General features: G+C 41.6%; 1 protein-coding gene across 2 annotated transcripts in view; it reads right to left on the reverse strand.

Moving 5' to 3' along the window:
- Nucleotides 1-25,804, reverse strand: part of gria4a (glutamate receptor, ionotropic, AMPA 4a) — a gene marked incomplete at both ends in the record, with an annotated part of 217,307 nt that overhangs the window by 24,139 nt on the left and 167,364 nt on the right. The gene's annotated exons all lie outside the window — the stretch shown is intronic.

Consider the following 25,804-nt stretch of genomic DNA (forward strand, 5'->3'; position numbering starts at 1 on the left):
TCGCTCTCGGTTACTGGCTGATATCCTGTATATCTCTGAGCTGGCAGGTCTACTCTCTCTCTCTCTTTCTCTCTCTGTGGACTCTCTCTCTTTCAATTCAATTCAATATGCTTTATTAGCATGAAAATCAGGTGAACAATGTTGCCAAAGCGTCAGGGATAATACCCAACAAGGGATTTTCCGATAACAACACACCTTGAGTGTATTATCCCACTTACACCATGGCCACTTGTCAAAGACAAAAATTATGTGCCTTTTACTCACATTCTCTACATTAAAATGTTATTTATGCTTTGCTCACTGCTGACTTTCATTATAGTAGCTCTGCACTAAATCACATTGCTATGGAATTACAAATGGTATATCATATTTCCTGGAGGAACAACAATGACATCCAATAGTTAACATGGGTTTTGAACCGTAAGTGAAATGGAAAGTGTCCGTTACGTTTTCTTTCAGCAATGTCCACCTGATACAACATCAATCAGCCAATTTTTTTGAGAAAAATCAACGTAAATCAGCTGATTAGAATCGCACAGGAGGGCGCCTGCTGACCTGCATACATATCTCGATTCATTATTCTACGTGTACATTAAGGAGAGCAATTAGGGTTGCAAATTTCAAGGAATGTCATTAATTGATAACTGTTAACCTTAACAATAGTCGATTCATTGATAAGAACATCCCAAGATGGACTGCGCTTTGCTCACTTCATTTTTGTCTTCTTCTGCTGTCGTTGAAATTTCCCGGCATCCCAATTAGCCTTCACTACATGTCGTGGCGCCCTCATGTGCAGTCAAACTCGAAATCATGATTATATTTCACATAATTCCCGTTAATAATGTTCGTTGAAAAAAAAAGTTCTGTTCCATTAACAAGCAGTTAATTGAGTAGCCAAATCTTACTCGAGTAAATTCTTATCACAATTAATCGATAGTCGATTAACTGTTAACATCCGTAAGAGCAATACATTCAGGGTATTGATAGACTGTACTGTACTGGTTTGGCATTTTTAGCCCCCCCAACATATTTTGTGATGTTATTGAAATTAGATAAACAGCTTCTCAATTCAAATCCTACCTAAACAGTAGCCTATTTCAATTCACAACATTAGTTTGCACACCAACAAGACCTGACGTTATAACTGTGGCTAACAATTCAAGCAAGCTAGCTAAACAGTGTGCAAGCTAGTTAGTGACCAGACTGTTTTTCTAGCTTTGACATCAATCCAGTAAACCTATGTCAATTCACTTAGCTTGCACAACAATACCAGACCTGATGTTATAACCTTAGCTAACAATGCAAGCGAGCAAGCTAAACCGCGTGCAAGCTAGCTAATGTTATCTAGTGAGCGTCCAGACCGTATTTTAAGATTTGATATCAGTCCAGCAAGTTAACGTTACCTGTTTTTGTTCTTCAGCTTTTTAAATCTTTTTGCTGAGCAGTTTTTTTTTAAATTAATGGTTGTTTGCCTGCGTCTTACTCTTTTCATTTTGCCTTGCTCAGCCAAGCGCGGCAACATCAAACTAGAAAATCTCCACAATGAGCCGCGGGAAGTTAGTAAAATGAAATAGTGTCTAGCGCTTGCATGGGGATGTTGTCTTTTCAGGGGATTCTACAAATGTAATTTTAGAATATATTGACAGAACTATTTCCCCTCAAACTAGCTCAAATTTTATAACAACAACAACAAAATAACCACAACAAAAAGGCAAAGTGGTGATGAAAAGTGCGGGTTCCTCCACATTGAATAGTGGGGGTGCACCTGCACCGCTTGCTCTCTAGCGCAGGCGCCAGTGGTCGTAGCTACAAGTACGGACGGGATGTGTCTTTACAAGTGAAGGAACAACATATTAGAATCTAGCAATTGCCTCTTAACATACATATCTGCATTTCTGTCTTTGTCATAGAAAAAGAATAGTGTTTCAGTTAAGGGCAAAACCTGGTGTTTTATGCAGGTTTGGCAGAAGTGGATGAGACAGGCTCAGACTCTGGTATATATACTTAGAAACTGACCACACACTGGGAATCTACATGGTTACTTTCTCGCCTGAAAAAATATTAAAACGTGCTATAGTGACATATTTACAGACGTAGAGCCAAAATTAAAAGGCTGTTTAATTGTAATGCTGAGATGTGAAAGTAGTGCATTCATTTATGATTTGTGAAAACTTGTGATGAAGCTCTAGCCATGCATTTGTCGAGAAATAATGCACACCCCTCCAGCAATATAATTTCTCAAGCTGCAAACAGCTGCCAAGCAACACAGTCAGAAATGCAAGCTAATCAGCTACAACCAAAACATGCCAGACTTGACATTGATTCACTTTCAGGATAAATTAACGATCCTTCGCCTAGCTCGTGGGAAAAAAGAGCTGACTTTCAACGGAAGTCGCATCTTCATCTACCCGGGCTACAGTGCTAACCTGACGAGGAGACGGAAATGCTTTGACAGGTTAAGTGGAGGCTCCGGGAACTTAGTCACAAATACTCCCTTCATTATCCTTGCACTCTGAGTGTTGAAGTTGATGGCAAAAAACAACTTTTTAGCGACCACAAAGCTGCTGAAGCTGCCTTCATAACATCCACAAACTCCTCCATGAACTCCTTCATGAACTCTCCTATAACTCCGGAGTTTACTGACCAGTAAACCTTTTCTCTTCCTTCTTTTCTTATTCTGATACGGCATTTCCGCAGCCATTCTATAATGAATTATATTATGAAATAATTATGGTTACTGACTTTTTAATTCAAGCTTATCTAAAACGTCTTCTCTGTTATTTTGGCTGCTAATTTAAGTTAAAGGAATAGTAAAGGGAAAATGCATGTTTAGCCCTGTTTTAGGGTTACTTGTGATCATATACAATGATTCAGATCAAAACGTTGACAAAACTAGCATTTTCGAGAAAGTTGATAATTGCTCTACCACCGTTTTGGTCATACAATGGATGTGGATGGGCATCTTGAAAAATCATTCAAAAACATGTTAAACCCTCGATTTCAAAGACAAGAAGCTCACTGAGGGGATAATTGGTGTCCGTTGGTGTTCTGACATCAAATTCGCCGCAAAGTATGAATCCTGTAGGGTTTTATTGATCATTTTATAAAATCCATTGACTTGTATTGTAGATGTGTATTTCAATCCGCAGAGGTGACTCTACTTGCGGTAGCTAGTTTGCTCACTGCTCACGCTACTCTTTAGATCACAGACAAGGAAGCCCTAGGCTACAGTTCAGAAAACGCTTATCAAAATGGTTGATCTAGAAGAGTATGAATTTGATCGCGAGGAATTAGACTTTGACGGCAGCGCTTATCGTTTCGAGCCTGAATATAGTGAGGAGGAACTACAGCAAATGGAAGAGATGGAGGCTCACCGAACCGCAGAGCCAGAGACGGTCAATGAGGCTGTCACTATACCACGAACCACGGGCGTTTGGTGGTGTGCTTGCAAACATTGCAGACAGATGCCCACCGAAGAGGGAAGTTTGTGCTGTACCGAGTGGGACCTGTTGCTAACAGCTGACATGGCAAACCTTTCGGTCCATGAGTCTGACTCCTTGCCTGTTGAAAGTGAGTCCTGCTTTTACCATTATGTCCGAGCGAATAAATCTAGTTTTGATAATTTCATGCTGTAAGACCCCTTCTTACAATTATATTTTTCTAAAGTTAGTCTTAGCAAAGGGATTATTATTATTATTATGCTTCAACACACACACACACGGGCGCACACACACACACAGCTGGCAATAAGAACTTACCTCAAGTTCTTCCACTCGTTTGTCTTCTGTCGTTACTCTATGTAAAGTCAGAACAGCATCACGTTTGAGGAAGACCCTTTTGGGAGATTTCTTCGAGAATAGCCTAGGCTTATAACATTTGTCCTCAAAATGCAAAGCGCACACACGATCTAAGACCCGAAGAATATCCACTGGTGTGTTTACGTCCAAGTAAAGAGATTCTAGCCACAACTTCAATCTTGCGGGATCGTTGTAGGGAAGTCTATGACAAGTTACAGATGAACGGATTTTGCCACAATTGGCAACGGCACAATAGCGTGTCATTGTAGAGATCCCAAACAAATGCTTCGCACGAGCCTGTCTTATTGTTGCGGCTAGCTTTTCAAATAAGGAAGCTACGGACGTTGCCTACCGCGAGATCAAGGCATTGCGCAATATCGGAATCAGTTAAAGCGGAAGTTTACACACGTATGTGCTGCAGCTAAATATTTTTAAAAAGCCTTTCCAGATGATCTAGAATCTTACTTTATGCCTGAACGCCAACTAACACCTAGGTGAGTTTCTTGTCTTTGAAATCGAGAGTTTAACATGCTTTTGAATGCTTTTTCAAGATGCCCATCCACATCCATTGTATGACCAAAACGGTGGTAGAGCAATTATCAACTTTCTCGAAAATGCTAGCTTTGTCAACGTTTTGATCTGAATCATTGTATATGATCACAAGTAACCCTAAAACAGGGCTAAACATGCATTTTCCCTTTACTATTCCTTTAATGTCTGATGTTTATATTCAACAGACTCACTAGTTGCCATAAGATGTCTAGCCACCGTAAATCGGAAGTATAGTGTTGTAAAAAGTCGTATTGAATGTACTATGGGATAGTTAGGGGCCAGGCAGCGTAGCTGCCGGAACCCTATTGTATTTGCCTATATTATTATTATTATTATTAGGGGCCAGGCAGCGTAGCTGCCGGAACCCTATTGTATTTGCCTATATTATTATTATTATTATTATTATTATTCTCCATCTTCCACTGAAGTCTAACTTCCCGTGGACAAAAAATCACCAAAATTTGCACAAAGCTCCAGTCCTATACCCAAAGTCCTCAACCTGCATTGTAGGTCAATAAACCTGAAGGTGGCGCTACAGCAACAGTCTAAAGTTTAAAACTTAAAAAAAATCATAACAAATCAGCCATAGGTGCTATCACTGTAAAACCACCACGTGAATGTAGTCCCAAGTGAGACAAAACTTTCATACGCTTTGACTTTGCAGGAATTTTGAAGTCCATCACTCTGATTTCTTCATAAACTGTAAAACCTATCAAACCTATCTCCTCCCACATTTTTTGTTCAATTGACACCAAAATCGATCTACTGTATCTTCAGACTGTCCTTACCAAAGGATCCTCACAGATTTTTGAAATATGAAAAATAGAGCCCACAGCACTTCAAAAAGTTTTACTGTTAACAGTTCTGTATAGTTCCTATTAATTCTCGCCAAATCAATGTCTGATCATCCTCATAAAGAGTGACAACATTGGCCACATATCCAAGATGTAGTATGATTTTTTTCAGAATTTTATCTCAAAAATTGAATTTTTTAAAATATGTTTAATTCTGTCCTCTGAAACCAACACTTCATACAGAGAAAACTACATTACCCACAATCCAACGCAAGCTCCACGAATCTGAGACATCGCTGTTGGCAACCCTACCCAACCCCCGCCGAGGATTACAATGACTAAATTGATTGATTGGCAACTGACTGAGTACACAGCTGCTGAAGTTAATGTTCAATTATGAAAAAAAAAAGCTAACAAAACCTGTGACCCACATTTTTCAATCAATTAATACTATAGTTGCTACACTGGATCTTCAAACTGTCATTCACAAACTCATTGACCAGATTATTGAATTATCAAAAGTTAGCTTACAATGCATTAAAATGTTTTACTTATTATTATTATTCTCCATCTTCCACTGAAGTCTAACTTCCTGTGGACAAAAAATCACAAAAATGTACACATAGCTCCAGTACTAAACCCAAAGTCCTCAACCTGCATTGTAGGTCAATAAAGCTGAAGGTGGCGCTACAGCAAAAGTCTAAAGTTTAAAACTTTAAAAAATCATAACAAATCAGCCATAGGTGCCATCACAGTAAAACCACCACGTGAATGTAGGCCCAAGTGAGACAAAACTTTCATACACTCTGACCTTGCAGGAATTTTGATTATTATTATTATTCTCCATCTTCCACTGAAGTCTAACTTCCCGTGGACAAAAAATCACCAAGATTTGCACATAGCTCCAGTAGTATACCCAAAGTCCTCAACCTGCATTGTAGGTCAATAAACCTGAAGGTGGCGCTACAGCAAGTCTAAAGTTTAAAACTTAAAAAAATCATAACAAATCAGCCATAGGTGCTATCACTGTAAAACCACCACGTGAATGTAGGCCCAAGTGAGACAAAACTTTCATACGCTTTGACCTTGCAGGAAATTTGAAGTCCATCACTCTGATTTCTTCATAAACTGTAAAACCTATCAAACCTATCTCCTCCCACATTTTTAGTTCAATTGACACCAAAATTGATCTACTGTATCTTCAGACTGTCCTCACCAAACGATCCTCACAGATTTTTGAAACATGAAAAATTGAGCCCACAGCACATCAAAAAGTTTTACTGTTAACAGTTCTGTATATAGTTCCTATTTATTCTCACCAAATCAATGGCTGATCATCCTCATAAAAAGTGACAACATTAGCCACATATCCAAGATGTAGTATGATTTTTTTTTTGAATTTTATCTCAAAAATTGAATTTTTTAAAATATGTTTAATTCTGTCCTCTGAAACCAACACTTCATACAGAGAAAACTACGTTACCCATAATCCAACACAAGCTCCACGAATCGGAGACATCGCTGTTGGCAACCCTACCCAACCCCCGCCGAGGATTACAATGACTAAATCGATTGATTGGCAACTGACTGAGTACACAGCTGCTGAAGTTAATGTTCAATTATGAAGAAAAGCAAACAAAACCTGTAAAAATTAATAAACATAAATTAATTTTTATTAATTTACATAAATTAATTTTTGAAACATATCTCATCCAACATTTTTCAATCAATTAACACCAAACTTGCTACACTGGATCTTCAGACTGTAATTCACAAACTCATTGACCATTGTTGAATTATCAAAATCGAGCTTACAACGCATCAAAATGTTTTACAAATGTTTTACGATACGAATGTACAAAATGAACATTGGAATGTCAACTTTCTTGTTGTCCTATTCTCTCGCTTATTGCTCCTAAACTTGTCGGAAATTGCCTGGCCCCGCCTCATCGCTGCGAAGCAGCTTTAATTATTATTATTATTATTATTCTCCTTCCACTGAAGTCTAACTTCCCATGAACAAAAAATCACCAAAATTTGCACATAGCTCCAGTACTATATCCAAAGTCCTCAACCTGCATTGTAGGTCAAAAAACCTGAAGATGGCGCTACAGCAACAGTCTAAAGTTTAAAACTTAAAGAAATCATAACAAATCAGCCATAGGTGCTATCACTGTAAAACCACCACGTGAATGTAGTCCCAAGTGAGACAAAACTTTCATACGCTTTGAGCTTGCAGGAATTTTGAAGTCCATCACTCTGATTTCTTCATAAACTGTAAAACCTATCAAACCTATCTCCTCCCACATTTTTTGTTCAATTGACACCAAAATCGATCTACTGTATCTTCAGACTGTCCTTACCAAACGATCCTCACAGATTTTTGAAATATGAAAAATAGAGCCCACAGCACTTCAAAAAGTTTTACTGTTAACAGTTCTGTATAGTTCCTATTAATTCTCGCCAAATCAATGTCTGATCATCCTCATAAAGAGTGACAACATTGGCCACATATCCAAGATGTAGTATGATTTTTTTCAGAATTTTATCTCAAAAATTGAATTTTTAAAAATATGTTTAATTCTGTCCTCTGAAACCAACACTTCATACAGAGAAAACTACATTACCCACAATCCAACGCAAGCTCCACGAATCTGAGACATCGCTGTTGGCAACCCTACCCAACCCCCGCCGAGGATTACAATGACTAAATTGATTGATTGGCAACTGACTGAGTACACAGCTGCTGAAGTTAATGTTCAATTATGAAAAAAAAAAAGCTAACAAAACCTGTAACCCACATTTTTCAATCAATTAATACTAAAGTTGCTACACTGGATCTTCAGACTGTCATTCACAAACTCATTGACCAGATTATTGAATTATCAAAATTGAGCTTACAATGCATTAAAATGTTTTACTTATTATTATTATTCTCCATCTTCCACTGAAGTCTAACTTCCTGTGGACAAAAAATCACAAAAATGTGCACATAGCTCCAGTACTAAACCCAAAGTCCTCAACCTGCATTGTAGGTCAATAAAGCTGAAGGTGGCGCTACAGCAAAAGTCTAAAGTTTAAAACTTTAAAAAATCATAACAAATCAGCCATAGGTGCCATCACTGTAAAACCACCACGTGAATGTAGGCCCAAGTGAGACAAAACTTTCATACACTCTGACCTTGCAGGAATTTTGATTATTATTATTATTCTCCATCTTCCACTGGAGTCTAACTTCCCGTGGACAAAAAATCACCAAGATTTGCACATAGCTCCAGTAGTATACCCAAAGTCCTCAACCTGCATTGTAGGTCAATAAACCTGAAGGTGGCGCTACAGCAACAGTCTAAAGTTTAAAACTTAAAAAAATCATAACAAATCAGCCATAGGTGCTATCACTGTAAAACCACCACGTGAATGTAGGCCCAAGTGAGACAAAACTTTCATACGCTTTGACCTTGCAGGAATTTTGAAGTCCATCACTCTGATTTCTTCATAAACTGTAAAACCTATCAAACCTATCTCCTCCCACATTTTTAGTTCAATTGACACCAAAATTGATCTACTGTATCTTCAGACTGTCCTCACCAAACGATCCTCACAGATTTTTGAAATATGAAAAATTGAGCCCACAGCACATCAAAAAGTTTTACTGTTAACAGTTCTGTATATAGTTCCTATTAATTCTCGCCAAATCAATGTCTGATTGTCCTCATAAAAAGTGACAACATTAGCCACATATCCAAGATGTAGTATGATTTTTTTTGAGAATGTTATCTCAAAAATTGATTTTTTTAAAATATGTTTAATTCTGTCCTCTGAAACCAACACTTCATACAGAGAAAACTACGTTACCCATAATCCAACACAAGCTCCACGAATCGGAGACATCGCTGTTGGCAACCCTACCCAACCCCCAACGCCGAGGATTACAATGACTAAATCGATTGATTGGCAACTGACTGAGTACACAGCTGCTGAAGTTAATGTTCAATTATGAAGAAAAGCAAACAAAACCTGTAAAAATTAATAAACATATCTCATCCAACATTTTCCAATCAATTAACACCAAACTTGCTACACTGGATCTTCAGACTGTAATTCACAAACTCATTGACCATTGTTGAATTATCAAAATGGAGCTTACAACGCATCAAAATTTTTTACAAATGTTTTACGATACGAATGTACAAAATGAACATTGGAATGTCAACTTTCTTGTTGTCCTATTCTCTCGCTTATTGCTCCTAAACTTGTCGGAAATTGCCTGGCCCCGCCTCATCGCTGCGAAGCAGCTTTAATTGTGTTTAAGTTTCCCCTGTATTTGGGAGGCAGATTTGGTTTGCTCCTATTAAGGATTTTCCTTTTTGTTTGTCTTATCTTGATTAGCTTAATAAGCATTACAGAAAAATACAAACTTATTTATTTATTTTCCTATATGTGGTTATAAGTAGTAACCTTAAAGGGAAAATGCATGTTTAGCCCTGTTTTAAGGTTACTTATGATCATATACAATGGTTCAGATCAAAGGGTTGACAAAACTAGCACTTTTGAGAAAGTCTGATAATTGCTCTACCACCATTTAGGTCATACAATGGATGTGGGTGGGCACCTTGAAAAATAATTCAAAAACATGTTAAACTCTCGATTCCAAAGACAAGAAGCTCACCGAGGGGGTAATTGGTGTCCATTGGTGTTCTGACATCAAATTCGCCGCAAAGTATGAATCCTGTAGGGTTTTATTGAACATTTTATGAAATCCATTGACTTGTATTGAAGCGACCGTTGTAGATGTGTAGATCAATCCGCAGAGGGGATTCAGGAAGCAGAACTACTTACGGTAGCTATTGTTATTGTTTATGTTGCTAGGCTACACTGGCTCTCCACTCACTGAGCTTACTGCATGTTTATGACACTGCCACCCAGTGGTTGGGCTTGTGACAGTAGGAACACTCTGAGCCTTTAGCTGGGCACTTTCCCTGGTTCCATTTGTGCTGGGGATCCTTTCCACAACTTGAGCAACTTTTTTCTTGACTGTCTGGTGCCGATGTTTGTTTCTGATAAATAGGCTTTGATTGTCCCTTGTTGAACCTTTTTTTAGTAGGTGCTGGGTATTTTGGCTTAGCAGACATTGCTAGCACTTGCGAGTATTCTTCTCTGACCATTTTCATCTGCTTTTGCGACATTCCAAACTGCTGGGGGATTTCGATTGCTTTTGCTAGCGTTAGCTCCTCACCCCTGTCTAGCAGACGTTCCTCCACTCGCTTCTCTCTGACTCCCGCGATGATTGCGTCTATTAGCAGGTCGTCTGAATCAGCATACTCACAATCCATCAATATGAGCCTGAAATCCTTAACAAAGCGATCAAAGCTTTCACTCTGTCCCTGTTTCCTCTGTTTGAAACGATGTCTGGCTATTCTCTTATTTTTCCTTGGTCTGATATAGTTAGCAAACTTGTCTAACACTTTGGACGGATCATCTTTCTCACCGTTCGCCCAGTTTAACGTCTTGTAGATTTCTCTACCTTGCTCTCCAATCCACGTGCCTAGCCAGCCTGCTTGCTGCTTAGCTTCGAGGTCGGAGAGTGGACCACCAAAGATGAACCTAACGTGACTTCGGAATCTGTCGAATTCTTGATACAGATCAGGAGCATCCCAGTCGATTTTGGGGTGTTCAAACTGAGAAGATGCCATTATTCACTATTTTCATAAGTCTACAGACTTCTGACACCATGTAATGTTCAGCGACATGGACAGACAACTTTTGGCAGGGAGTCGATCATTTGTGACAGCGGCTGGTGATTTGGTCCGCAACTCGGCAAACCCCGAAATGCGCTAGAGGGCAAAATAAATAAAAAAACGTTTTTTTTCGTTTTTTGTTTTATTTTGTATTACCAAAGTTGAAGTTGTGAAGAACCCACTTACTATAACAGACAACAGTTTTAGGTTCACGAAATACGTATAATTAGTCTGCAAACTAAGCTCGTTTTTAGCTGATTTCGAGCCGGGTTTGGGGGCGGGCAGATCGATTAGCATGATTTGGTTTCATTGGCTATTGCTTCCGGGTTCTCCGCCCCCACCCTTCCCCAAGGGTGTTTACATTCAGTCCCAAGTTCAACCATGGATGCTACAGCTTTTGCTAAAGAGAAGACAGGGATGGCATCCAGGACATGGAAAGAGTTTTAAGAGCAGCTAAAACTCCAGCAGAGCAGGACTCGTTCGTACACGGAGTTTATTCTTGATGACCTGTGATACAGAGATGACTGTATCAGCAAAGCAAGCTGCTACCAAGCGCAGAGTTGCGTCGAACGACGTACCAGATTCACACCACCGCCAAGCATTCTGCTTTGCTTTGGGGTAAGCTGATCTTTATACTATCTGTGCTGTTTACATTACATTAACGTTAGTCGTTTAGCAGAAGCTCCTTTCTAAACAAGTGACTAAGTCTAGCTAGCATAAAGGCACTAGCACTAACTAACAAAGGCTAGCTAGCTAACGTTAGCTAACATGCTAGTTAGCTGAGCTAGCCCTTTGTTCCTAAACTAGCCAGCTAGTCTATTTAATCAACACATTCTGGTACTATTTTATCTATATGGAGTGCCAGTACTGTGGGCAATAGTTTAATGTACTTTCCTCCTTCTATTCTATTGCAGTTTTGATGCAGAGAGACCTGGCATGGTTGTGGCCAGAGAACGCCGTGATGCACCGGCAGTCGAGTTTCAGCTGCTGCGCAAGCCTGATGTCCTGCCCCCCAGAGAAGGTCTTCTTGTGCAAGCCCCACCCGGACTGGACATGGCCAGACAGACGTATCTCTTTGACAAGATCAGAGAGTTCTGTTCTGATGAGGGACGAAACGTCACATGTCCCCCGCCAAACTCCACAGCAGCTCAGAACAAGACTGTCCGCTTGTAGATTCACTGCAGATCATCAGGACGGACAGCACTGCAGGAGAAAGGCCACAGCCTTTCCTGTTTTCCTGTTTGTATACTGAAGCGTTGCTTGTTCTCTTGCACAGACTTGCCCACACTTGCACAGACTGCATTGTTAGAATATTGAATACTGAGCTGAGTACTGTTGTTATTACCTTGAGTATTGAGCTGGGGACTGTTATTACTTTGTTGTACACTTGATCACAATGAACACTATGCACCTTGTCTATAAAACAGACAACTGACTGTACACTTTAACACTTAGACTTGCCTTTTTTTGTACACTTAACTACTTATGCTTGTACCTTATATCATGTATGTGACAATAAAGAACGTTACATTTGAACTTCATCTTATATTGTTCTTAACTGCATTCACAACACAAGATTAATACTGACTCAAAGAGTGTGGGGTCATCAGTGAGAGAGCACCCCACTTGGCTGCCACTCTCAGGTAATACCCCAAGTTGACAGCCACTCTGACAGATAATGACAGATCGTCCAGTGGGGGAGTGGCTGGGGGAGGGGTTACCAGGCCATTGTTCACGCCCATTACCTGGCAGTCAGAGGTGTGAAAATGTTGGAGAACTTTGGAGGGAGATTTCTCAGCTAAGTTGATTTGGCAGTACTAGCATTCAAATAAGCATATCTTCTTCAATTATGTTCAGATTTCAATGTATGAGACCTCATTTGAAAGCTTACAATGTGCACTTTCATAATCTGTAATAAACTGAAAAATGAAAATGCCTAGTTGAGGACCAAATTACCAGCGGCGGTCACATTTATTGAACTAATGACATGCGCAGTGGATACACACAAATCAGACTGTGGCTACGGAAGCCTAACATAGGCTATTCTCAAACAATATATTACACGTTTGGCGGGTTGGGTGCGGTGCGGGTCTCTAAATTTTAGAAGATAATTACATCGGGTGGGTGGCGGGTGGATGATTGATGAGTGCACGCCGATTCGGGTGCACTCAAACTCCATCAGTGCATCTCTATAATGTTATCAATTACACCTGTGTCTACCCTACTATGGGTCTAGAAGGCCTCATTGGATTAATTAATTCACCTGATATCTGCCGGTATCCTATAGTAGTCTATATACAGTGTAGCACAGGGAAAAGTGATCAACCTTCATGATACGGATAAACCAGGATTGCACCTGCAGTTATTGCACTAACCCTGTAATTCAGTTTCGTAGTACAGGGCCCAGGTCTGCCTGTGTCGGCCAGTCTCTATGGCCAGTCTGTGATCACTGAGTCTGTACATGGTTAATGTCTCTCTCTCTCTCTCTCTCTCTCTCTCTGTAGACTCTCTCCTCCCTCTGCCTGTAGAACTCTGTCTCCATCTGATTAGACTGCGTCGTCCTTCCCCATCTCCAGTGAATAATGTGATGTTAATGAAAATCAGGCAAACTGGCTGAGAGAGATAGAAGGAAAGAGAGAGACAGATGGAAAGACAGAGAGAGAAAGAGAGAGAGACAGATAGAAATGCAGTTAGAGAGAGAAAGAGACAGAGAGAGAGAGAGAGAGAGGGGATGAGAGAGGAAGTGCAGTGATGCCTGACTCAGCATACAGTATAAACAGTACTGTCACCCTTTGGAGTATCTCTGCATTCCCCTTAACCTCAGACACGTATGCACGAGCACACACACATTCACACACACACACACACACATTCACACACACAGAGCAGTGTGAGAGTGAGCCTAGGGTATTGATTGGTATGTATGAGCTGTTGAGGTGGAATGATTAGTGGTGACTTTCAACAGAGGGGACAGACAGAAGCTAAGAAAATGGAGCAAGAAATGAAAATGTCTGCAATTCACCAACTGAGAATTATGATACTGGGACTCTCATGCTCGCATGTGACGTCATTCACTCTAAGGTAGCGGGCCTACAAACAATGCATTCTAATGCGCTTATGATTGTCAATGGAGACTGCAACCATGTCTCCCTCTCCAAAACACTGACTGACGTCACCCAGTACAGTATGTGACATGCAGCACCAGAGAGAATAAGACTTGGACCTACTGTACTGTATGCAAACGGGAAGGTGGCATACAGCTCTACCCCTCCCCCCACCCTCTTGGCAGATCCGACCACAACTTGATTCATCTAGTCCCCAGGTACACGCCTGTTGATAGGCGGCAGCTGGCTACCACCAGGACTGTGGAGGTGTGGAGGAGAGAAGCTGTGGAGAACCTCCAGGACTGTCTTCATCCACGGGGCCTGTTCACTGAGGACTACAAGGAGGACGTGGACGGTCTCTGCTACTAGCAAGGAACGCATCATACCCACTAAAAAGGTACGCTGCTTCCCTAACAACAAAGCATAGATTAATAAGGACATTAAATCCCTGCTTAACAGGAAAAAGAGGGCCTTAAAACGATTGTGGACCCGTTCCTGGGTTTTACGAAGAGGACAGTATGGGTTGTCTATCCTTCAAGGACAACTTGAGGTAGTGGATTTGTTAACATGTAAAGAACACTGTCATCTTATTGGTCGAAGTCAAGGTACGTCATAGGCAAGGTTGCAGAAGATGTCTGACTAGGCAGGAAAATACAAAAAATTCTGACATGCTAGACTTTTCGTCGGTGTGTCGTAGGACGTCTGCGCCAAAAAATCGACGTGAATTTGTGTAGTCTGTACAGCCCCTAACAGGCTAACGCCCACCCCCACCCTGGACCGCTGGACGGTTGTGGCTCAGGAGGTAGAGCAGGTCAACCAATGATCGTAGGGTTGTTGGTTCAGATCCCGCCACTTCCTTTCCCCATGTTGAAGTGTCCTTGGGCAAGACACTGAACCCCAAATTGCTCCCAATGTGCAGGCTAGCACCTTGCATGGCAGCTCGCCGCTATTGGTGTTTGAATGGATGAATAAAAGGCCATTGTAAAGTGTTTTGGATAGTGCAGTCTAATTTACAATTTACTACACCTGTGAGGTTACAAGGTAGCCCAACACCTCCGCCCCTGTTCCCCTCCTCCCCTGTGAGGCTAGTAGGCAGCTCAACACCACCGCCCCTACCCGCACCAGATCATTCATCTCAGAGTCAGGTAAGGGGCGAACCAAAGGTTACGAATCAAAAAGGCCTCTGTCCCTGACAGAATTAGCCACCCATCAGGGTGCTTAAAGGAGTACTTCACTGCTGGGAATCTAAAGGTCAATTGAAATTGGGTCACCTACAAGGGCGTCATGCAACCCAAAAAAACGAGGGGGCACAAGATAGCGTTATTAGGCATTGTTAGCGCGCGCAAAATGTAAGTGTTTTTTGGTGCATTTTAGCAGTTTAAAATCAGGACACATCACACTACCAGTTGCCATTCAAGGGGTGTGAAATTAAACTTACTGGTAGCGTTCTTTCAAGGACTTACAAAATAAAAGTAATGGAAAACAAATCTTTTTTTACTCACTTGGCATTGGTCCGAATGATATACCGTATACTTAAGTATGAAGTATATTGAATCTGATATACTGAATAGCCTAATATTTGGAGGAACTGTTCTTCAGTTAAGGACAACCTTAATCTAAATGTATGCAAGCAGACCATGAAAACATGTTTATCTGAGATGAGGCGAGGGGGGGGGGGCTTCCAGGTCCAGTGTTAATTTGGAAGAAACCAAATCCACGGGAAAGAGGGTGTTTGGCTTTTTGAAAGAGGTTATGGTGGCTTTTCGAGGTGGTCTATGACATAATTAAAATAATACATTCAGATCAGTAGAGAAAATAATCATAGCTCCGCATTGTAAAATGTAATTATAAACAAACAAACAGAAATGTTAAAAAAATAAATAAAAATAAAACACCCCCAAATCTGAGGAGGCACGTGCCCCCTCAGGTTTTATAGGCATGACGCCTCTGGTCACCTATGTAGTAGAAATGTGCAGCTGTTTGTGAAATTTGTGCCTTATGGCCAGCGAAAAGACAGAACATGTATTTTTTGCTCAAACGGAAGAACCCTAGAACTACCACAATGCACTGCGCTCGCTGCCTTCCGTGGCCACACCCAAGGACGGCGCGTGGACCCAGATGAAGAACCATCTGTCAGCTGTTTTGCGCGCAACCTCGAGCAAAACACATTTGCCTACATGCTTTGGTCCCATTGTGTTTTAAAGCTAATAACTCCCAGATATAGTCACCTGCAGGCAAACCAACCCCATGCATTTGCTCCAAATGGTTAAAGAAGAGCTTTCAATTTACTTTGGACAATATATGCTAAATATCCTGAAGTAGGCTACTTTAGGTTTCATTTATATATTGATAGTGTACAGGCATTAAACATATTTGCTATTTTGTGACAGTAGTTCAGCATCTCAAGAGTTTGTCCTCAACCTTCCCCCCCCCAAGTAGAAATAATTGTGTCTAATACAGTAGGCTACTCTAGTGCAGCAGCCCCCCATTTAACCCCACACCACAAATGCTCACTTGCTTAACTGTGGGACCTTACACACCTAGCACCATTTATTTGCACGATTAATTTGCAAATAATACAATTCATTCCTGTGAACGAAGACGTGCACATCAAATGCGAAGTTTCGCGGGACAAAAAAGTGGAAGAAATGTAATCAAGACAGTTTCGGAGCCCCGGAGCTTAGGAGGCCCCATTAGATTTTTTTCCCTTTACATTTTGTAGCCTCTTAGATTTCCAAAGTCATAACAGGAACAGGACGCAGAGGCCGGGCCCCCTTCCCTTATATGTTGCTAGGCACCCCGTCAAGTGTATCATTCTAATAATTATTTGCTCATCTGTGATAGGGCGAGCTGGCTGATCAAATGCTCATTGGCAGGCTGGGCAGCATTCAAAACAAAGCGGGAAGCATTGCTAATTTAAAGTTCAGTAGCCTACATAAATTGTGTTGCCGGTAAAAACTAAAAATGAAGCGCAAATACCCAACCGGTGCTCAGAAAAACAACAAGAGCGAAAGCTGAACAGGAGAGGGCAAAGCTACCAAAAATAAAATTGTTCCAACAGGCAGCAAAGGTAGACTCTACCGGTCCGGCCACCGCTAGCATCCCCCTGGTCAGCTCCGACTTCAGGTAGGCAGCGGACAGACAACCCAGCCAGGCCCCCAGCCCCGTTATAGCCCAGCCAGCTACTGTAGCTCCCCAACGGGCCCGGTCACCACTAGCAACCCCCTGGTCAGCTCCGAGTCTAGGCAGACAGACATCACAGCCCCGCTACAGCCGAGCCAGCTAGCCATGCCTCACGCTTCGAGACAGGTAGAATAATAGAAAATATTATTATCCATAGAGTATCAGCACTGCTCGAGAATGAGTGATCACAGTAGGCTATAATCAGTAGGGTAGGAGTAGGCTATGGATTACATTGGAATTATTGTTTGTTCTTACAGTGGCTAGTGCATGGCCCGTGAAGTTTTGCGTGCAACAGACACGGATTTGTCTGAGTCCGCTAGTGCTTTAGCAGCCCGGTATAAAGACGACTTATCAGCCGAGTTTCCTTTCCAGATCCTGTCCCACCGTAATACTCCAAGGCCTACTATAAAGGAAATTGAGCGTGGAACAATCAAATACCTTGCACAAACCCTGCTCATTCAAAATCAGTCCATTTTGCCAAGTATCCCCTATGTTGCCACATCACTGAAATTGTTTTTAACAATAGCCTACCTGTGAATGTTGCCAGTGCCGAGAGATCTTTCTCAAAACTTAAATTAATAAAGACATATTTGAGGAGCACAATGTCACAAGAGAGACTGTCTGGGTTATCAATCCTTAGTATCGAGAGCCGACGCGTGTGCAGTCTAGATCTAAAGAGTGTTATAGCCTACAGGACTTTGCACAGAAGAATGCCAGGAGACGCTAGTATAATATAATAAGCTGACTACAATACTGCAGCTCTCGACTGCAGCCTCTGTAGCCTACAGGATATTTTGTTTTTTTGTAGACTTTTCTTTGATACAGACGACTTTTCTTTGATACAGAATATGTTGTGTGAACCGTTCCGTTGTGTGTACTCAAATGATATGCTATAATACCCTCATATTATAATAGCCTAATACAGAGCCACTTGTTTGTATTTGTCAGTGATGCCTGCAACAAAAAACATTTTTTAAAGCATTAAAGGAGTAGTAAAGGGAAAATCATGTTTTTAAGGTTACTTCTGATCATATACAATGGTTCAGATCAAAACGTTGACAAAACTAGCACTTTTGAGAAAGTCTGATAATTGCTCTACCACCGTTTTGGTCATACAATAGATGTGGGTGGGCACCGTGAAAAATCATTCAAAAAACATGTTAAACTCTCAATTTCAAAGACAAGAAACTCACCGAGGTGTTAGTTGGCGTTCTGACATATAATTCGGCATAAAGTAAGATTCTAGTTCATCTGGAAAGGCTTTTTAAAATATTAAGCATAGAACTATTTAGTCGTAGCACATACGTGTGTAAACTTCAGCTTGAACTGATTACGATCTTGCGCAATGCCTTGAAGTAGTTCCGCTTCCTGAATCTCCTCTGCGGATTGATCTACACATCTACAACGGTCGCTTCAATACAAGTCAATGGATTTCATAAAATGATCAATAAAACCCTACAGAATTCATACATCTTCGGCGAATTTGATGTCAGAACACCAATAGACACCAATTACCCCCTCGGTGAGCTTCTTGTCTTTGAAATCGAGAGTTTAACATGTTTTTGAATGATTTTTAATGGTGCCCACCCACATCCATTATATGACCAAAACGGTGGTAGAGCAATTATCAGACTTTCAGCAGGTGTGAATGAGAAGCACAAACAGTTTTGTCAATGGCATTTGAGGGTGACTGGCGTGCTCGAGTTGGAATTGGAATTTGCTGAATGAAATATTAGAACTAGCAGCACAAACACAAGTATGGATGTCATTTGGGGAATGTTTTTACCAATACGTAGACTGCTACTTTCAAAAGCACGTCAGAAAGCATACAGCTCAACATTCCAAACTTGCTTCAAGCGCTGAATTCAACCGAACTATGCCATCAATGTAACATGACAGTTCCTTTCACACAAAACCTTTGCTCAGCAAAGATGGGAATATGGGAATTCCTTGAAGGCTACTATAAACTTGTTTAGGGTGAGCTATGTAAACCAGTATGAATATTATACCGCGTTCCAGATAGGATTTTGAGCCCGTAAGTTACGACTTCAAGTCACTCTCGACTTCATAGCGTTCCAGGCAAACTGTCTGAATGCATGGCATTCTGGATAAATGTAAACAAGCCGATATGGTAAAAGCTTGAGATTTGGCACATTGTCAGAGCTGGCAAGCAAAACATTGTATGCCTAATTTCGCTATGCTAAGAAATCGTACGTTACATTTTATTTATTGACATCAACTTTTCGCCGTTTGCATGGTCACGTTCAGGTTTACCTTAATGTTAGCTAGCTAGCACTAGCTATCTCTTGTCAACATATTTGGGCCTCATTACATATACATAGCAGATTGTAGTGCATAATCTTTTGTATGATTTTGATTACAACATACAAATTTACTTTACGTTGCCCTAAAGTTATCTTTGTCGCCATACCCATGGGGGCTGCCATCTTGCTTAGAGGGCTGTGTGACGTCAGACAGCGCAACTGGGAGTACATCGATCTGGTACGAGTTCACGGGTGGGAAGTGTCATAGAATTTACAACTGGCCTCAAGACCTTTCCATTCCAAACACCTTAAACCTTTGTCCAACCGTTCACATAGCTGTGCTAACCTACAGGATGGCCTCCAGGAGGTCCACACACCTAGAAATCTGTCTACATCAGAATAACCATCCTTTGTCCCTTTGTCTCCAAGAAATTGCCGCCTTTTCCCATGTCACATGTCTGTATTCTCGGCCACGCCTGCCATTTCATATGACGTACAATGGGTTAGCCAATCACATCCTGGAAGCGCCGTACCTGTGTTTTGCTTGAATATAAGGCAGCGCAAGATCAGGAGGCGGCACTTCTTTGGATGAACCACTCATGTGCGTTGTCCGGAAGTCCTTGCGCTCGTATGTTTTCTCAATAGACCAGACTTAACCTGTTTGATGCGAATCTTGGTAAATCCTTTTTGACTAGATCAGTTAAAATCCATTACAGAAGTTACGGATTTGACTGCCATTCCAGTGCATTTTCACGTTTAGAAGGTCGGAAAAACACGAGTTACGGGTTGCCTGGAACGTGCCATTACTACCCTACTTGTATAAAATGTGGTTATCCAATATAGCCTATTAATTACGATTATGAATCATTCATTTGATCTGGCTCAAATAGACAGCGCAACTGGGCCGAATAAGGCCTATCAAAATACCGGTAGGCCGAAAAAAAGTTATTTCAACCTTAATTTGCACTAATTTGAAAACGATTTTAACAGTTCAGTTCTGTGTGTAAATAAATAATCTTGACAACATTGCCCCTTAAATCATTGGGATATGTTTTACCATCATAGGCTATAAACTGCATAGCTTAGGAATAGCCTACAACAGGGAACTAATGCTGAATAGTTCGGTTACCCCATATGAGCATGAATGGCGAGTTGGAATTGGAATTTGCTGAATGGAATACCATTGGCTTTATGATATTTAACCTGTTGTGAGCACATTTCTTGAACAAACTGATAAAACAAATCAGATAAATATTGTTGCGACACATACGTCACATCGGGCATTTGACCTTAAAATTGTCCTGAAAAACCCAATGTGACATATATGAAGAAAAATAATTATGATCTACTCAGTTAATTTGGCTCAATGATATTTAGTTAATACATTTTATATTGTTCAATTCAAAGCATATTAAAACAAATATCACTAAAGTCATATATGCAATGCATTTTTTTCTGTAGTATGGACAAGAAGAAGAAATATAGGTGCTGGCAGTCATCCATGGAGACGACAGTGAGTTTGAGGGATGTGAAGGTAGCTCAGATGAAGACCCTGATTACACTCCCAGCAACAAAGCCATGGAGAATGATGAGACAAGTGAGTGATGATTCAGACTGTAGTGAAACAAGTGATTTAGAGGAAGTACCTCAACCAAAGATGAACCCTGAGCAAAATCCAACTGTCCAAGGAAAAAAAAGAGTTTTATTGGAGAAAGACACCTTTTGAAGCACCTGAGGGCACATTGAAAGGAGAGAGTGTCACATCTCCAGACATCTTCATACCCCCCTGGAGTACTTCAGGATGTTCTTAACAGAAGAAATGATTGAGTCACTGAAGGAGCAAACAAATCTGTACAGTGTACACAAATCTGCACAGCACAGAAATGTTAACACCACTGTTAAGGAGTTGGAAATATTCATCAGCATCTACCTGCGCATGGGTCTTTGCCAACTGCCGGGAAATCGTGCTTACTGGTAAAATGACATAAGGTGTGCCATGGTGGCTGACAATCACGCAACCGTTTTCAGACCCTGCTGGCATCTCTACACTTCATTGATAACACCGATTTGTCAAACAGGCAAGAAGGGGACAAGTGCTGGAAGATCCGTCCATGGCTTGAGATGTTTCGCAAACAATGCCTTGAGATCACCTCAGAAGAGTACAACTCTATTGATGAGCAAATGGTGTCTTTCAGAGGCACTCACAGCCCAATAACGGTATGTCAAGAGCAAGCCCCACCCTTGGGGATTGAAAATCTGGGCCTGTTGCACTTCCTCTGTGAATCCTCTATGATTTTGTGGTCTATGAAGGTGGCACTGAAACCTCACTCGGCATGGGAGGTGACGTTGTGATCAAGCTGTGTGAAACTCGCTCATCAAACCACAACTACAAAGTGTTTGTGGACAACTTGATCAAACCACAACTACAAAGTGTTTGTGGACAACTTGTTTTCTTCAGCACCACTGGTGCTTGAGCTTCTTGAGGGACGGATCTACTTCACAGGAACATTCTGCAGCAATCGCTTGGCTGGTTGTCAGCTTGAAGATGACAAAAGTCTTGCCAAGAGGTGCAGATGATCTCTGGATGCCAGGGTGGACAAAGAGGGATCCATGGCCATTGTCAAGTGGTATGACAACAGATATGTTAACCTGATCTCTTTCTACTGTGCAGACAAAGCTCGAGTCTCTGGAGAGCTGGAGCAAATCAGACAAAGCATTTGTGGAAGTCAACAGGCCACATATTGTGAAGGAGTACAATACCTTCATGGGGGGGATAGACCTCCTAGATGCATGCATCACAAGGTACAAGTACCACATGAGGTCACGAAGGTGGTACCTCTACCTGTTCTGGCAAACCGTAATGCTAGGCCTTGTTAACGCATGGCTTATCGTTCACCATGACTACTACTTGGTGTCCAAAAGCCACTGAAGAAAAGCAGCTTCCAGGCAGAGGTCGCAACTAGCTTTGTTCTCCTCCAGTCACCCATCACTCAACATCTCCACCAGCACCTCCCAAGAGAGCTCATGTTGGATTTCCAGATGATGTTCGTGTGGACCAGGTTGCACACTGGCCTGTCAAGTGTGACAAGCGTGGCTGTTGCAAATTCAGCAAAATCAATGCAACCACCACCCTCTGTGAGAAATGTGATGTCTTTGCTTCATTGAGGAAAGAAACTGTTTCAAATCTTTCCATTTGGCCTAGGCTAAACTGCCACACATGCTGATAACATTGGTTCAAACATGGTGTTAAGGATACAAAAGTGTATTTGTTTCAAAACTTTTTTGAAACATGTTTTTCAAGTTTACTACACAAGTCTGTTGTTCAGTTTTCTACAGCTACAGTAACTTTTTGAGAAGACCTCAAATATGAGGCGGTCTTATTATTCTTATTCAGTTTGCATTTTTGTGTTGTAATACTGGGTTCTTATGGGCTATATGTAAAGTATATAAATAAATGGATCGCCGAATCCAAAGATAGGCTATGTAATGTCAATGGACAATGGTTTATTTAGCCCAGCACGCATCCAAACAAGTATACTGATTTTGCATCTCAGTGGCTGTGTCATTAGGCTATTGTTTAAAATAAAAACTACAGTGTGCCACAGACATCCTAGCGTATAGGTCCTGGCGCTGACCATGGTCCAGTTTGCTCAGATGAGCTGGTGAAACCACATGTTCCACTGTCCTCTCCAAATGAACGAGTTGGCTATGATCTGGCGCGAGCCATGCAAATCTAAATTGAAGAAAATGTCACGCTGTCGCAAATTCACCCACAATGAAGATGATTATGATACAATTAAATTAAGAATAATCAGTCTAATCACCTGTGTGACACTCCACCGGACGGCCGGGCCGTGGAAATATTGCCAATATGAAGCGGCGCTCGGGCTAGTAAAAGAAACCACAACCAACAGAAATATTCATATGTTTTAATCAGATCAAATGTGAATTACACAAATGTTTTAATGAAAGAATTTGTAATGTGTTGGCTCAGGTCAAACTGGTCACAGTGCATCTTGAGCCTTTGCAGTCTCTTGGAATCCACAGTAGCCTACATTCACTCCAGGAAATGGCGCTAGGCTGTCAAGTGATATTGTCTTCAAGAAAAGAGCAGAACATTACCAAGGCAAGCTTATTTACAGTATGCCTTGTAGCCTATACTGCACAATGACAATCAACTTCTAGGTTACATTTGCTCTCCTAGCCGTGGCCCAGTAACAACAACATAGACAACCATTGTACCAATACGACAGTTTAAAATGGGACTCATACTGCAGGTGCTTTCAAATTCAACGGACATACTGTAGCGAACATTTGCAAACTACTTTTTTCAGTTAGTTTGGTGTGAACAACAATACACATTGGACTGACTCTGATGAGATTCAAAACTAGGATTGCGTTTGAATTCAACGAACATAGCAAACATCGCAAACATTTGCAAACTATTTTAAACTTTTTTCAGTTACCCTTCCGTTCGCCACAAAGGTTTGTAAACATAAGCGAACAGTCTGAGAACTCATGAATGAATGAATTGAACTACTACTACTACTACATATTCATCTACTACTACTACTGCTACTACTACTACTACTACTACTACTTCTATGGGACTAGATCCAAAATATATCAGCCAGAAAATCATCATTGATCACAGAAGGGCTCTCCGTTCATAGACAACATGTTAGCCACAAACGTTCACCTCTGTTCACTGAATTCAAACTGAGCACAGTAGGCCTATTATATAAAATTAATTCTAAATTCCCATGTTAGTAATACAATGCTTACCTCTTGCTTCTAGCCATCTGTTTCTCTTCTTTTTTGTTTTTTTGAAAGTGAGAAAAATAGCTTCAGGAAACACTGAGGTAAGGAACCCCATATTAATTGTAACATACTGCACATTTTGGAATGATAGAAGGCGTAATGCTAATCGGCGAAGTGCCCCTTTAAGGAGTGTGCGAGACAGCTGGCTGGCATATTCCAACACCTATTCAACCTCTCCCTGATGCTTAAGAAGGTGCCACAGCTGTGGAAGACCTCCTGCATCGTTCCAGGGCTCAGAATGCACATCCCAGTGTCCTCTGATGTCTCATGTCATGAAGATATTCGAGAGACTGGTTCTGCAGTGCCTGAGACCCATGGTGAGAGACTTCCTGGACAGCCTGCAGTTTGCATACCAGGCCCGAATCAGCGTGGACGATGCCATCATCTTCCTGCTCCACAGAGCCTACTCACACCTGGAGGGGCCAGGGAGTTCAATAAGAGTCATGTTCTTTGACTATTCCAGTGCTTTCAACACAATCGTCCCCTTCTCGCGGAGAAGCTCCCAGCTATGCGGGTACATCATGACATGGTGGCCTGGATCACAGACCACCTCACCGGCAGGCCACAGTATGTCTGTCTACAGGGCTGCCTGTCCTATGTGGTGATATGGTAAATGGACTGCACTTATATAGCGCTTTTCCACATTAGCGGCACTCAAAGCGCTTTACAAATGCCTCTCATTCACCCATTCACACACACACTCACACACCAATGGCGGCAGCTGCCATGCAAGGTGCTAACCTGCTCATTGGGAGCAATTTGGGGTTAGGTGTCTTGCTCAAGGACACTTCGACATGTGGACAGTCGGAGCTGGGATTCGAACCCTTCGATCACTGAACGACCCACTCTACCAACTGAGCTACAGCCGCCCATTGATAAGCAACACGGGCGCCCCAGAAGGAGCAGTCCTGTCACCTTTCCTGTTCTCCTCTACATTTTGCACTGTAGGCCTGCCTGCCGGTGCCGTGTACAATAAATTATTTTGCGGGCCAGATTACATTATATTTCTGTCCCAGGCTGGATGGAGGGGTGGGGCGGGCCGCGAATGGCCCGCGGGCCGGGAGTTTGAGAGCCCTGGGTTAGAGTGTAAACGAGCTGTGACAGCGTTCTAATCTGATGAGAGAGAGAGAGAGAGAGAGGGAGAGAGAGAGAGACAGTCGAATAGGTGAGCGATGAGTTTGGAATAAAGGACAGGTACATGAGCAGAAAAAGAGAGAAGGGGATGGAGAGATGACTTACAGGGAGTGAATGGAGATGGAGGAGAGAAGAATGTGTGACAATTGTCTGGAGAGACAAGAGAGAGACAAGGTAAGGTATGTCTCCACACAATGAAACATGCGGAGACGTGTGTGCATGTGTGTGCGATTGCATGCATGTATACTGTATGTGTGTGTGTGGTGTGTGCGTGCGTGTATAGTTGGTATGCAACAGGCAAGTCATTGTATTACAGGTCGTGTATCATCTGTGATGGGCAACATATTGCCTTCCCTTCCTCTCGGTCAGAGATTAATGACACAGTCTCTCCCCCCTTCTCTGTCTCCCCCTCTCTCA

The sequence above is a fragment of the Borostomias antarcticus genome, assembly GCF_949987555.1.
Source record: "Borostomias antarcticus genome assembly, chromosome: 1".
Lineage (NCBI taxonomy): Eukaryota > Metazoa > Chordata > Actinopteri > Stomiiformes > Stomiidae > Borostomias > Borostomias antarcticus.